Source organism: Nilaparvata lugens, chromosome 2 (assembly GCF_014356525.2).
Source record: "Nilaparvata lugens isolate BPH chromosome 2, ASM1435652v1, whole genome shotgun sequence".
Lineage (NCBI taxonomy): Eukaryota > Metazoa > Arthropoda > Insecta > Hemiptera > Delphacidae > Nilaparvata > Nilaparvata lugens.
The window spans coordinates 94,498,929-94,514,698 of NC_052505.1; the positions used below are offsets into that span (position 1 = coordinate 94,498,929).

Genomic DNA, 15,770 nt, shown 5'->3' on the forward strand with positions numbered 1-15,770 from the left:
CACACCACACACACACACACACAACACACACACACACACACACACACCACATACATACAGACCAATACCCAGAAACCACTTTTTTGGACTCAGGGGACCTTGAAACGTATAGAAATATAGGAATTGGGGTACCTTAATTTTTTTTTGGAAAGCAATACTTTCCTTACCTATGGTAATAGGGCAAGGAAAGTAAAAATAAATACAAACTCTCTGATCCATACAAAGTGTTTTATTTACTTGAAAAAAAGGAAGTTTCGATGCCGCTCTCTGTACTTGTCTGTTTAGAAAAAAGCAGATAGCTCTCTCCTTTTCCATCTACGGAATCAACTAAAATTTCAATAATAAAGTTGAATTATTACCTATACAACTGAATTTATTTGTAAACCTATATAACAAACTAATGCTTATCAGATATTAATGATCAATATTTATACATTCATTTAATTATACACAATTGTTCATTAAAATGTTCTCAAAAATATAATGCTTATTGAAGTTTCTCTAAATAGATTATCAATATTCATTTATTGCTCAATAATTAAACACAATTGTTCATTAAAATGTTCTCAAATAAGTAATGCTCATCGAAGTGTCTCTAAGTAATCTGTTATTAATTATCAACATTCATTTATTGATCCATGATTATACACAATCTATCTATCTATATATAAGCGAAATGGCACTCACTCACTGACTGACTCAATCACTCACTCGCAGAACTAAAAATCTACCGGACCAAAAACGTTCAAATTTGGTAGGTATATTCAGTTGGCCCTTTAGAGGCGCACTAAGAAATCTTTTGGCAATATTTTAACTCTAAGGGTGGTTTTTAAGGGTTTAAAGTTCGTCTTTTAGCATGTATATTCTTCTTATTCTCTTAATTATAATTGAAAAATGGTCATACCATATGTTAATATAGAACTATAATCTAGAGAGAGTACCTCTTCGAATCAGTTGTTAACTGGTAACTAAATTAATAATTTTGTCAGGTTCGCATTAAGTTGAGTTGACTTTGTTAGGTTGGCACCAAGTTGAAGATTTAAATGCATTTATCGCGGGAAAATTGATTGGGCACTGCTACTTCTATCAGAGCTATTCCTGGGAATATTATATTATTAGCCGTCAGGCTCGCTTCGCTCGCCATATCCGTTCAGCCAGACGTTTAGTCTGGACCCCGACTGGATCGTCCTAACATATGATAAAAATGGAAAATGCAGGCAAACGAAGCGAGCCCGCTGATCTCATTTTCGGACGATCAAGTCGGGGGTCCAGGGAGCGGAGCCCCCTGGCTAGACGGATATGGCAAGCGAAGCGAGCCTGATGGCTAGTTATCAATATGCTGTTCATTAAAGGTTCTCTAAATAATCAATGTATTGGATTTCAGACATGGTACAGAGCCAATGGTGAACCTCCATTACTCAGAGAAGGGCTCGACAACATCCAGGATCACAATGTGCGTGGCTGATGAAGTCAACAGGGAAGTGGCTTCTACATCCACCTCTGCCTCCACATCCACCTCTGCCTCCACATCTACCCCTACATCTTCATCTAATCCTCCTCCTAGTCAAGGTACGTCAAATGGTTTCTGAATAATAAATTTGCTATACTCATTCAATTTATTCATACTATATACCACGAAAGGTGTAGTCCAGTCAAATGGTCGTTTTTCAGGAAACAGCCCCGAAAGAATTTTTTCGCCACACTGCACAGAAAGCAGCTGTTTTCCAGTCCCTACGTAGATCTGAAAGACATTGTTTGCAGACGACTCTCGTCTGACGTCAGAACAGTACCCTTCCAGCCGCTAACATGGAACTTAAAGGTGATCAAAAAACAGCTGATCAAAAAACTTTTCTTATTTGTGTTCATTATCAATAATTAAAACATTTATAATAATATCATCTTATTGTCATTTGAAAGAATAAAAAAGTATAAACTCAACCTCCCACATAATGAACATCATCTTTTAGGTATCTAGACAAATCAGAATAAAAAATAAAAATACTTGGACAATTCCTGATATTCAATTACCTCAGATTTGCTAGAGCTATCACCTTCCACTTCAGCTTTCGGAAGTGCTTAGTAAACAAATCTCATATATTATATATATATAATATATATATATATATATATATATATATATATATGTTGTTTATTTTGTGTGTGGCGAAAATGTTTTTCTAGTCCTCGACCTAAGGCCTCGGACTTGAAAACCGATTTCGAGCCGGAAAAATCTCATTTTCTGCTCTAGGTGCGAAATATACTATTCTCTACGGTTCTATATGTATTTTGGGGCGCTGAATTCGAATCCGAAATTTGCTGACATGCAAGAGGGCAGCTTCACTCCCAAAACCCCAAAAATTTCGGACTTTTTTCGAATTTCTCATCCAATATCGAAAACCTTGAGTTTCTCAAGAAAAATCATTCTTGACAAAATTATTGAATATCGAAAACCTTGAGTTTCTCAAGAAAAATCATTCTTGACAAAATTATTGAAAGTAGAATTTCCAATAAATTGACAAGATGCATTGGGACAAGAGGCTAACCTCAAAAACAGTTGAAAGTTCCTAATCAATTTAACGAAAAATCACATTCAGCTCCTAGTTGGAATCTAAATACTATTATTCTGTCGGAAGAATTATTTTACTATTCAAAGCCAAGCAATGTCCCTTGGAAAATATTACAATAACACAATCATGTTGTTTTCTCTATAATGATAACAGCAGATGAATTTGAAATTGGTGAACTGGACTCCACAAAATGGCGATTTTGCAATGCATCACGGGATTGTGTCATGACCTGTATTTATAGACCTTGATTCAAATATATTATACTATATATAGGGGTCCCACGAAAGGTGTAACAGCTGAAGACCAGATTCCACATGAAATTTGCAACAAAAAATGGATCAATTGAATAAAAACTATAGTGAGGTCAACGTTATAATTGCAGTGAAGAAGATAGGAGAACAACCTTGCCGTTCCTCAGTCTTGTCAATGACTTCATAGATGGTAGCTGATACAGGGTTATTGATGTAATATTAACTATTCGTTCTCGTTTGAAATAACAATTATATATTTAATAAATTAAGCAAGAAAGAAATTATATATTCAATAATTTCATAGTGAATTTTATAACCAAGATTAATTTTTTATTAATTTTATTTCTACAGTGTAAGAAGCGATCTGGCAACAGAGCAAAGCAAGATAGAAAGAGCGCCATCAGCTTTGTCGAAAGATAGACAAGAATAGCAATACAATTGCTAGTCGAACACTGCCATTATAACGTGGACCTCACTATAGGCTTGTCGACTATTGTCTATTACCACTGTTTTTCAGTGGTTAAAGTGTAAAAAAGGTACAGTATGAGAGACTATCGGCTTGAGTTAACAGTGAAATTTGCTTCATAAACGTCCTATACCATGGGATATCTTCTTATGCTATCTTTTCTCTATGATTGAAGCTATAGGTTCAATGGTCTCTTAATCTGCGTTTATACCAAAGTTATCAACAAAATGCTTATTTTTCTGCCCTTATAGATTCTATTAGATTGAACTGATTTGACAAACACATATGTTCATCATGTGTATGATAAGTTTTATGTTCAATCTAATAGAATCTATAAGGACGGAGAAATAAACATTTTGTTGATAACTCTGGTGTAAACGCAGCCGCTTTAGGGTGTTGCAACCGGACCTTGGATTAGTAAGTATTTTCTTATTAAAAATCATCCATGTTTTCATTAATGTTTTTTTTAGATTAGTATGTATTTCCTTATTAGAAAAGTATCAATTTTAGTTTATTCACATTACATCTTGTTTGTATTATTTTTTTTCTATGTGGAAATACATTTGAATTAGAATTTGTGTGTCAATTTTTTGTTTATTTTCTAGGTGCCATTGCTGCTAGTCCATCAACATCATCCATCATCGTCATCGTCATCATCATCTGATGTCAAACTGCCTGTTCACCCTGAATACTTACATAACAACCCATTGAGTGAGTGATTCATTCATTCATTCATTCATGTTTCAAAAACAAATCATTTCACTTATTCCGCTCTAACTTCCTCCAGTGATTTAATGCTAAGTTATCTAATTAAATTGAATTTATTTGATTTAGTTATATAAATTTTGGGAGAGAAATAGTACAAGGTAGAAAGACTTTTTTTCCTCCCCCGAAGGGGAGTATCTAGTTACAAATTACAAGAAATCCTTATCTGAGGATTTGAAGAAGCAATCAATAATCTACTCCCTCAGAAGTCTTCCATTCAAATTATCCATTATAAAAAGAGCAGGTATCACTTATTAGCTTATGCACAATATAAAATAAACTGTTTTCTACAAATGGATAGAACTGCATTGTGTGATTCAAAGGTAATGGTTGAGAGGACGGAGATTGTAAGGTGATATACGGATGTTGAAAATTTCTCTATGTTTATTTATTAATTATTTTACATAAATAAACATAGAACATTTTTTTAACCTCCGTATATCCCTTACAATCTCCGTCCTCAACCATTACCTTTGAATCACACAATGCAGTTTCTATGATTCATGACAAAGGGTAAGTTGCAAGGAGCGTTAACCTGATACGAAAGCTGGCTGCACAATTGGTGATCTGGAGCCCCTTGCCTAAGAATTTCATCTCCAGCACTTATTTTTGGGTGCATATTGTAACCACTTTGATCTTCGTCGAAAATCAATGCAACAAAAAACGTGTGCCCAACTGACAGTGCACTGAGAATCATTCCAGGCACATAAGACCGACTCCTTCCCATGGCTTCCAGTTTTAGGCTTCTTTCACAACAGTGCAGTGCAGGCCCATATCGGATCGGACGAAAATGTTTTGACTAATGAATCTTATGAATCATTTTTCATTTTTTCCCAATAATAATTAGCCCTGTATAGAGTATAATATTCATTATTTTGTTCATATAATGAGCACCAATACATGTCAACATCAATTCAAGAGACTGAATTATGCTTTGGCTGAAGCCTAACTTTATATATTTTCAATACTTTTGTTCATTGTAGGTTAGTATGATCAGGCACACATAACCATTAGCCAAAAACTAGATAAAATTTCAACAGATTGGAGTAATCTTGATCAAACAAACCTTGTTAGAATTGTATATCCATTTATTCTCATGTTCCTCTTTTTGTAAGTAATGAGCCATTGTAGCCTACATGGCCATTCTGTATATTTTCCATCTTATTTCTTAGGGTTTTGGTACATAATATAAATATCCCATTATAGGAATGGTATTGAATTTGAATTGGAATCAACTGGTTACTATCGAAACTTGGGTTAAACTTCATTCTGCTGTATTTTGAAAGGTTAAAATATAACCTTTCAAGTAAATTTTTAATTTTTTTCTCAAATATAGTTTGCCACAAGACAAGCCAAATGCCAAAGACATGATAGACAGTCTCCAAGTCAGAGACAGAGTAACATACAGCTGTATAGAGTGGTCATTCAAAGAGAAAAATAATAAATAACAATATAAAAAATTTCTTTATCCATTTTTATTAAAAAAAAACTTAGAAAATAACTAAAAAGGTGTATATATTTTAATATTATATGTATAATATTCATTACTTTAGTTATAAAACATTGCCACCAAATTATTTAGGAGCTCTAGACTACTAAGATTAGTTAAGAATTTCTGTATCATCATTCAAGGTACCTAGAATAGAATGATTCTAGGTACATTGTCCTCATTTCTCAGTGCAGCTGGATGATGCGTTTGATAAACGTGAAACCATGGTAATGTTTTAAAGTTTTTAATAATTTTTTTAGTGTGAAATTTGACAATATCCTGGTTTCTTATTATAGATCTTATGAAGTTATTCACACCGTAGCGGGTGCACCCGGACAAACCAAAACCCTGTCTGGGAGCAAAATCAACCGCATGTGAACAAAACTTCCAATGCGGGCCCGTATCGAATGGCACATTTGTACATTGGTTCTAATATACGTGTTCAGACCTGTGCGTTCCGGACTGGTTTCACCCGGATGTGATCACATATTTTGATGGTGCTAGCATATTATGGAGACCACAGTACCTTATTTAACCTATGTTAGAGTTAGTTAATTATGCAGGGGAAGATCTTTAGACGAAGAGGACCAGGAAGACGCAGGGTATCGTGGCTTAAAAACCTCAGGACCTGGTTCAACAAAACATCTACACAACTGTTCCGGATTGCTGCAAACAAAGCACGGATCGCTATGATGATCGCCAACATTCGTAACGGATTGGCACCCTAAGAAGAAGAAGAGTTAGTTAGAGTTTGTTGGGAATGATAGGTTAAATTAAATACTGCATAAGGTGGCCTCCGGCTAATACGTAAGTACCTTTTTATTTTTTGCACAGACTATAAATCCAAGTATTCATCTCTGAACTTACCTTAAAGTGACAATCAGTCTTCCTAAGGGAGGAATACTCCTTCTTTACTTCGTATTTTCCTTCAAAAGTTGCACTTCAATCTTCTGTAACAGTTCGTCAAATTAATGTTGCAAAAGACATTCTACAGAAGTTGAAGAACTCTCTCCGTCACCTGAAGCTGCCACCGTAACACCATCAATTATTGGTCTATGCACACACCGTTTGCATCCAAATGTTTCTGTAGCGGGAGTACTCTCTTTCACTGTTTTCAGATACAACATATAAATAATAGCCACTTTTTTTTATGCAGTTCACATGCAGACACTGTGACTTCTAAACACAGACTGAAAACAATTAATTTTGGCTTGGAAACGCCCGGATCCGGGCTTCTGGTGTGGTGTGAAAAGGCCGTCCGGGTCGATTTTTTCCGGCCGGAACCGGACTAGTCAGCGCCTTCGGTCACTGAAAGGGCCTTCGGTCGGGCCCGGACCGCAATGGTGTGAGAGAAGCCTTAGTCAATATGATTTTCATCTCATCGATTTATATCCACATGGATGTTCTTCATATCTTGAATTTTCAATACTAATTTATCTCACTTTTGCTATTAGAAAAACGACTAGCAGTCAGATATTTTACAATAAATTACTTAATCACTCACTGTGCTAGTCGTTTTTTCTAAAAAGCAAAAATGATTATAAAATAAGCAGTTCGTGATGGAAACAACATTAAAGAATTCTAATTTATCTTTTGAATGTTCAGGACCTGAAGCCATAGTAGCTGAAGATACTCTGAGAGGGTAAGCATAATTTGCAATAATCTATAATAATATAAAAAGGAAAGAATTGGCTTATACACGTACAGGATATGAAATTCAAAATGACGAAACCTCGATAAATTAATAATCAATTTTGCAAAATTTCAATTTATCAGTCCAGTAGTTCAGCGTGATGATGCGTCAAACTTGTATCTCCTATTCCGTACATTTATAATCTAATTCTTTCTTTTATTATATTGTAGATATATCCTTTTATTGTTTCATGCTTGTCGACAAGGTCCATGCATATTTTTTACATGCCCACATGAGCGTGGGTAATGGGAAATGCGAGGGTTAGTTATGAGATGATCTAACGTCCATGCCTATTCGATGGGATTTGACGGGATTAGTCTAAGGAATTGTACTTTATCAATTATCTCTTTGAAAACTGAAACTTCAAATAGCCGTCATTTTGGATACAAGTATCATAGAAATTTTAATTCATGTTACCTTTCTTGTTATGCCAAGGCCTTTAAGATGATGTACCACACAATGGGTGTTTACATTTGAAATTTCGAGTTACAACCCCTCAAATCACCCCTTATGTGGGGTTGAAATTCAGTTGTACGTCAAAAGTAGAGTATTTGACCAATAACTGATCCTGAAAGTTACAATATTATATATCTACAACAGTTTCCAATTTATTGAAGGGTTCACATACATATAACTCACTCTGGATATTTCTAAGTTCATAAACCGTCATTCATAAGGTGCGTACAGACTTTCGCTCTGCTCCGCAATCGAACGTCACTAGAGCAGATCGATTGATGTTCGACCAGGGAGCAAGATTGGAACGCGAGAAAAGCTAACATCTTCCGTAACGTTCATGATCGGTGCGACTGCGGAGCGATGGAGGAACGAGGGCGGAGCGTGCGCAGAGCTGGTTGGAGGGGCGTATATCTGTACGCAGCTATAGATGTACTACAATAGAGATCAATATAATTATCTAGTTAAACCTTTCTTTCAGACTACATATTTCTGAACTTTTCAGGTTAAGATATTTCTGACCTTTGTAGACTTTTTATATCTCTGAACTGTTCTGAACTTTTATATTTTGATTTCAGGCTGATAAGACCGGATGAAAGGCATTTCGAGAATCTGCTTGAAACAGCTCGTGGCAAGAGAAGTGACAGACCCATCAATCCACTCTGCGAGAAGACCAAAGTTCCTAAGCATACTCCTGTTAAAATTAAGTTCACCGGCCATCGTAATGCCAGGTAAGACTTGGAGTTTTTTTATGATAATTGATCTCGAATTTAATTTTGATCTTGTCAATGCATGAATAGTAACTGAACAGTTTTATAACATGGGTCTTTAACGCACGAGTTAGATGTAAAGTGCTGAGCTTCAGTGTTTACAAGTTTGTGTTTCTTCAATGGTTCAAATTTTCTAAATAACTCAATATTATTCGTTACAAGTGGTTATTGAGTAGAATATTTCTAATCATTTATCAATTCAAGCCATCTAAATTCAAATGTATAGTTTTCATGTTTATTTTAGTCTAAAATTTTATAAAAATTGTACACGTGAATTCTAACCTTATCTGGACTTTGTCACCTATAAATTTGAAGAAAAATAGCACAAGGACTACCTATTATTTTATCTACCATCTGACATTGGCATTGTCATTTGCATTGTATATAATAAAATAGCATAATCAATCAAGTTACGACAGAAGTGAGCGAGCGTAGCGAGCAAACTTAGAACTTGAACGACAAACTGAAAACTTGATGAAGTGGTAAATTGATGAACTGAAAACTTGACGAATTGAAAACTGGACAAACTGAAAACTTTATAAACTAAAAACTTGTCATAATAAAAACTTGACGTACTGAAAAAATAACGAATTGATATCTTGTCAAATTGAATACTTGATTCAGTAAAAATTTGACAAACTGAAACCTGCAGCCAGCATCAGAAACTGTGATTCAATGTTGATGCTACCAACATCGAAAGCCTTGTTATAATGTTCAAGTCGTTGCATAAAGCTCTCATTATAGTATAGTTTTGAAAATTCATTGCGAAAAAACCCCTGTTAAGGTATTGATTGCGATATTGTAATGTTTACATTATAACTTGATCAAATTCAAATCCAATAATCTTTATTCACACAAGAAGAAAAATGCAGCAGCAGAGACAATATATGCATAATGAATATTCCCCACAAAGACAACAAGTCTGGGCGTGGGGAATGAGTTCTGTGAACTGCATTATATTGACAATAACAGTTGAAGATCGTAGATGAAATCAAGAAATATCATGTATACGAGTGGCATAATGCGTGGTGAGCATGAAAGTGTTTTCCAGTAGCGCTGCTACTTCAAAGGTCTTGGGCCCTCCTTATCTCTATAAGATTGACGATCAAATAATAACGACTTTCTGAATTCAAGGCCCTGTACACATGACGACGTTAAACGCTCGGTTGTCAAACGCACGTTTAGAAACAATGGGATCGTACACATGCAAACGCGCGTTTTGAATCATGAGCAACGTTGGCAAAACGCGGCACTTGTAGTTTCCACATCAAGCGCCGCGTTTGCAGCGCGCTTCGAGTTACTATACTGGGCATTGGATCGTACACATGCACTCAATCGAACGCGCGCTTTTGTAGTGAATAGGTGATCTCAGCCCTCATTAACTCGGAGTTTTCTGATATTTACGTGTAATTGATTTGTCAATTACAGGGCCTAAAAGAGCAACATTCTGTGGCCAAGAGGAAATCACATTTTTTATGAAGATGCCTTTTAGTCCCTCAATGTAGAAACAACTATTTTTTTACTATGATAAACCAATGACAGGACAATGATAAAAATATCGATTTCTGAGGCTAGACAATATCTTATACCTCCTGTATATCAAAATATCTTTTAAATATATATAAATTTTTTTTTTAAATAAAGAGTATCTGATAAATATCTTCCACAATTTAATTGTGTGAGGAAAATTTATCTTTGTTTGATTAATAAACCTGATTGTGGCAGCAACGCCATATATTTTTGTGATGGAGCTAGTTGAAAAATCTGCAATTTTTCTGGTGTAGGCAACACGGAGCATTCTTAAAATCTATCAAACACAGCGGTATGCATTCTCAAGGACAGACAATATACGGGATGAGGACAAAATTAATATCGTCTTGATAAATCCTGCACGATTTAATCTCTTCCACAATCCTAACCATATCTTTCTTGACAGGACTATGATAAAAGAAGCGACGTTCTGGGGCCGCGACCATGTGCTATCAGGCTCGGACTGCGGCCACGTGTTCGTGTGGGAACGCACGGCACCCGCCCGCCTCGTGATGCTGCTGGAGGCCGACCACCACGTGGTGAACTGTGTGCAGCCGCACCCGCACTTGCCTCTGCTCGCCACCGGGCATCGACTATGACGTCAAGCTGTGGGCGCCTGTGCGTGACGAGCCCGCTTTCAACGCCGAAATGGCTGAGGAGGTAGGTTGAAACTTGGGATTAAACTGGGTATTTGAGGTTAAACTTGACTTAAACTGAGTTTACAATGTTAAACTTGGTTCACCTCCGAAACCAAGTTCACTTTTTCTAAAACCAAGTTTGGAAAAGTACAGGGTCCGGTAGTGAATCGGGCGATTTTGAAATAACTGTTAGAAAACAGTAAAGTTTTTAACAAATACTTTATTCTCAATCGCCGTTTTGAAAAAGTACACGGTCCGGTAGTGAATCGAATGATTTTGAAATAACTGTTGAATATCAATGAAGTTCTTAACAACATTGGAGTGATCCGTGGTCTAGTGGATAGAGTGCTTGCGTAGCAGCATATTGATCCCAGGCTCAAACCCTCTCATCAACAAAAGGTCAATGGTTTCTTAACCAGATCACTCCCGTCTTATCTGTGGGTACGTTAATCTGTCAGTCCCGGCTGAAGTATGACAGTCGTAAGGCCCATTGACGGCTAAATTATATATTAATGCGGTGGGACCTTCCCGCAAGGGACTCCCCACCAACAAAAGCCATACGAATTTACTTTTTTTAACATCATTTTTACTGTACCACCTTAATCTATTTAGAAAGAATATTCTTATGTACAATATTGTTCATTTCTTGAAATTACGTCGGTGGCGCTGAAGTAATGTTCAGACCAAAATGTTCAGAGTCTGTGTATGGATGGATTTAAAAAGATTTGTCCCGGCTTAAACATGCGGGTGTTCACACCGACATCTATGTATCTGCCAGCCGACGTTCCAAGAAAACTCTGCTCGCATGCAGATTTTTTCGAATCGCTCTGGGAGTGATTTTCTCCAGCATCCGAGCGGACGTTTCGATAAACATCTCTCATCCAAAACTTAGATCACGTAAAAAAAGAGATAGGAGAATTGTAACTTTACATTCGGATTCAGTGCCTTGAAATAAATCATTTAGCTCACGTTTGCTCAAAAAGAATCAAAAATAGATTTAATAATTGAAAATTTTGGAATCAGAGTGCAACTGAGAACAGAGCAAAAATAGCTCGACGGCCCACAGATGTTTTGGTGTGAACACAAACTCTGTGGACGTTTGCTCTGTTCTTGCAGCTCTTAGAGTAATTGTTATGTCTGAACAAAGATTGAGAATGAATTAGCGTGTCAGAGCGATGGAGTTTACTACTGGTGGAATTAGTGTGTTAAGGACACACAAGGTTGCGTGGGTGTGAGATTCGATTGTTGAAGGTCAAAGACGAATATTCAGTTCAATGCATTTTAGTAGCAATGGAGAATTATTGGAGCAATCCTCAACGTTCACCCGCCGTGAAGGCTTATTACCAAACGCCAGGCGAGATAAGGACGTCACCTTGCCGACGTAATTTCAAAGAAATGAACTATATTGTAAATGGAATAATAATTATTTTCTATGTAGATTTTGCTTTACAGATAAAGCTTTGTTAACAACTTCATCGACTTTTAACAGTTATTTCAAAATTGCCCGATTCACTGCTGGACCCTGTACATCTCAAGTTGAGCTTTAGTTGGCTTGATCGTAGGCTTCAATCATATAAACTGAATCTGTCCTAATGGCTGACTCATCCATTCAAACTATTAGCTTAAGATTTAGAAGCAGTTAAGTCTCTACTACTGGCGAACAAGTGTTCCACTCATGCCAGTAGTTCTTCACCTCCAGCCTTATTCTACAGATAGTTTACAGATATTTAGAATAATAATTATTGATTTTGTGTTTTTGGAGAAATAAAAATTGAATTGAATCGAATCCATAATTAGATTAACGGTACAAATGCAGTTCTTTTTCCACCGCCTTCTATTATAGCTGTGATTCAAATTATTCCGATTATTCAATTTGGCAACTTTTGTGTATTATTACATGTTTACCATTTGCATATCATTCATTTGGTAACAAAAATTCCACAGAGAATGTACACCAAAACTCTTTTTACAGTGTTATAGTGTGGTGTGCAATATCATTAATGGAACAGTATTAAATCTCTGAATGTGTGCAGGTCACTATCTTGTTTTAAAACATGATTTTATGATCAGAATAACGAGCTGATTGAGATTTAAGAGCCGGTTTTCGAGCTCGGGATTTATTTATTTATTAGGTTAGCACAAACAATACAATGATCGGAAAATAAAAAACAGGCTATTGCCCAAGACTTCTTCAATTTCATGATTTAGTTTTAAATTGTCCTAATATTAGATAGCTGAGTTCTAGACAGCGGATTCAGAAAATCGGCTTTCCGAAACGGGATGTAGTCATAGTCATAGTGGAAGTCACATTTAAATTGAATTTAGAAAAACTAGAAAATTGAACAAAAAATAAAATAAAGAGCAAATAGTGTAAAGCTTCAGATATTGTGAATTATTTAGGAATGTTTCATTTCGTCAAGGAAATATGTTTCCAATTATAGAAATTAGAAAATAAAGATTTAATTTGCTGAACTATTTACTGCGACTAAGCCCCGTTTTGGAAAGCAAATTTTCTGACTCCAGCTGTTTAAAGTCTAGAACTTACCTAAATCCGAGCTCGGAAACCGGCTCTTAAACCTCAATCAGCTCGTTATTCTGATTATAAATCATGTTTTGAAACATGATAGTGATACTTGCCACACATTCAGAGATTTAATTACAGTTCTCTTGATATTGCACACCACACTGCTACTTCACTGTGAATAGACTTTTTGTGTATATTCTCTGTGGAATTTTTGTCACCAAATAAATGATATACAAATGGCATAATAAATGTCAAGGCAGGAGCTACAAGAAGACGATATTCGTGTTATTATGTCAAAAATATACTATTTGCAGGGTTACCAGATCACTTGATGCACTGCTACACCCTTTGGTTTAATATGATTATATTTTATTCGTGAAGAAATGTTCGTATGTATAATTTTCACGTGTTTATATATATTCAATTTTAAATAATTTTTCATAAAATTAAAATCAATTGAATAGAATTTACGTGGATAGTTGCTTCTTCCCTTTCTCAAATAATGTATTCATTCCTTTTCCAATATGCATCAATTAAACTATATCATTTTTAGTTGATTGACAATCAATTCATGTAAGTGACTGAAATTCAGGCTGTACTTTCAATACAAAAACTTCTCACTTTCTGATATAACTATACTTTTTTATGTAATAACTAATTGTCGTTGTTCTATCCATATTATCTTGGAAAGAAAATTAGACAAAAGTTGTTGAAGTCCGGTTACTATCATCTGGGGCGTTGGGAACGACGCGAATGGCTCTAAAGCAGGTGGGTGGGTAGGAATAATCCCAGCAATGGAATTGGTAGCAAGGATTTTGATCATTGATGTCGGAAATTCGAGCTGTCATACCCAGTTTTGCTAATTTGACAATTTTATAATGTAATTTAACCAGTAGAGGTTGGTGTAGACCTGCAGAAGAATCCCAGTCAATCCTGGTTGAAGAAAACTAAAAGTATTGTGAGATTCACGTTTCAAATTCAGTAGAAATGATAGGTTGGCGTTGTTCCCACTGTTCCTTTCCTACTGCCTTCTATTGTTTAAAGTTGTGATTTCAGTAATTGTAATCTGATATTAATTGTTGGTTTTTACTTTCCTAGCCCTACTACCATAGGTAAGGAAAGTATTGCTTTCCAAAAAAAATTAGGTACCCCAATTTCAAGTTTTCTATACGTTTCAAGGTCCCCTGATCCAAAACATGATTTTTGGGTATTGGTCTGTGTGTGTGTATGTGTGTGTATGTGTGTGTGTTATGTCTATGAACACGATAACTCCATTCCTAATTAACCGATTGACTTGAAATTTTAAACTTAAGGTCCTTATACCCTGAGGACCCGACAATAAGAATTCAATAAAATTCAATTCAAATGGCGGAAAAAATGGTGGATAATTACTAAAAAACCATGTTTTTCACGTTTTTCTCGAAAATGGCTCTAACGATTTTCTTCAAATTATACCATGGATAGCTATTTATAAGCCCTATCAACTGGCATAAGTCTCATTTCAGGGAAAATTTCAGGAGCTCCGTAATATTCTGAGAAAAATGGCGGATAATGACTAAAAAGCCATGTTTTTCACGTTTTTCTCTCGAAAACGGCTCCAACGATTTTCTTCAAATTTAAACCATGGATAGCTTTTATAAGCCCTATCAACTGGCATGAGTCTCATTCTGGGAAAATTTCAGGAGCTCCGTAATATTCTTGAGAAAAATGGCGGATAATGACTAAAAAGCCATGTTTTTCACGTTTTTTCGAAACGGCTCCAACGATTTCTCTTCAAATTAAACCATGGATAGCTATTTATAAGCCCTATCAACTGGCATGAGTCTCATTTCTGGGAAAATTCAGGAGCTCCGTAATATTCTTGAGAAAAATGGCGGATAATGACTAAAAAGCCATGTTTTTCACGATTTTCTCGAAAACGGCTCCAACGATTTTCTTCAAATTTATACCATGGATAGCTATTTATAAGCCCTATCAACTGACATGAGTCTTATTTATGTGAAAATTGCAGGAGCTCCGTAATATTCTTGAGAAAAATGACAGTTACAGAAAAACCATTTTTTTCACGATTTTCTCAAAAACGGCTCTAACGAATTTTTTGAAATCCATAACCCTTATAGTTATTTATTAGCTCTATCAACTGACATGAGTCTTTTTCCTGGGGTACTAATGAGGGGTCCACCCAATCCTGAGAAATGACTTTGTAACCTCCTCTCGTGCATGAGGTAGGGTGGTACACGGTTTTTACTTTTTCTTCTTCCTATACCGTGGGTAGGTAGAGCAGTTTATAAAAAGAACACAGTCATAGTCAAGATATTTCATCTGTAGTACAGCTGTTTTGACGAATTTCAAAAAAAAAAATCATCGAATTTCACAATTTACATAAAGGAAAAAGTACTCTGAAAACAATTGTATAACAAGGTCAGGTATTTTTACAATTTATAACATTCTTCATTTATCAATACATGAATAAGTATGGTAACGTTTTGTAACACACTAACAATAATAATAGTAATAACAAATCAACAATAATAAAAACAGGACAACAACAATAATATTCTATATGTCTATAGATGCGTTATCAAGTGTCAAACATTCTACAAACTCATTAACACTGTAGACAC

At 35.6% G+C, this 15,770-nt stretch overlaps 1 protein-coding gene across 3 annotated transcripts in view; it reads left to right on the plus strand.

The window, feature by feature from the left end:
- The window catches only part of LOC111052678 (DDB1- and CUL4-associated factor 6), a 62,172-nt gene that overhangs the window by 34,391 nt on the left and 12,011 nt on the right, over nucleotides 1-15,770 (plus strand). The window contains exons 6-9 of one of the 3 annotated variants that reach the window (XR_005570587.1): nucleotides 1,385-1,569; nucleotides 7,144-7,180; nucleotides 8,263-8,415; nucleotides 10,391-10,644. The exons of 1 other annotated variant lie outside the window; for it this stretch is intronic. The gene's annotated coding sequence lies outside the window, so the exon portion shown is untranslated. The remainder of the gene's footprint in view (nucleotides 1-1,384; nucleotides 1,570-7,143; nucleotides 7,181-8,262; nucleotides 8,416-10,390; nucleotides 10,645-15,770) is intronic. One more of the 3 variants, XR_005570586.1, reaches the window with a different exon arrangement.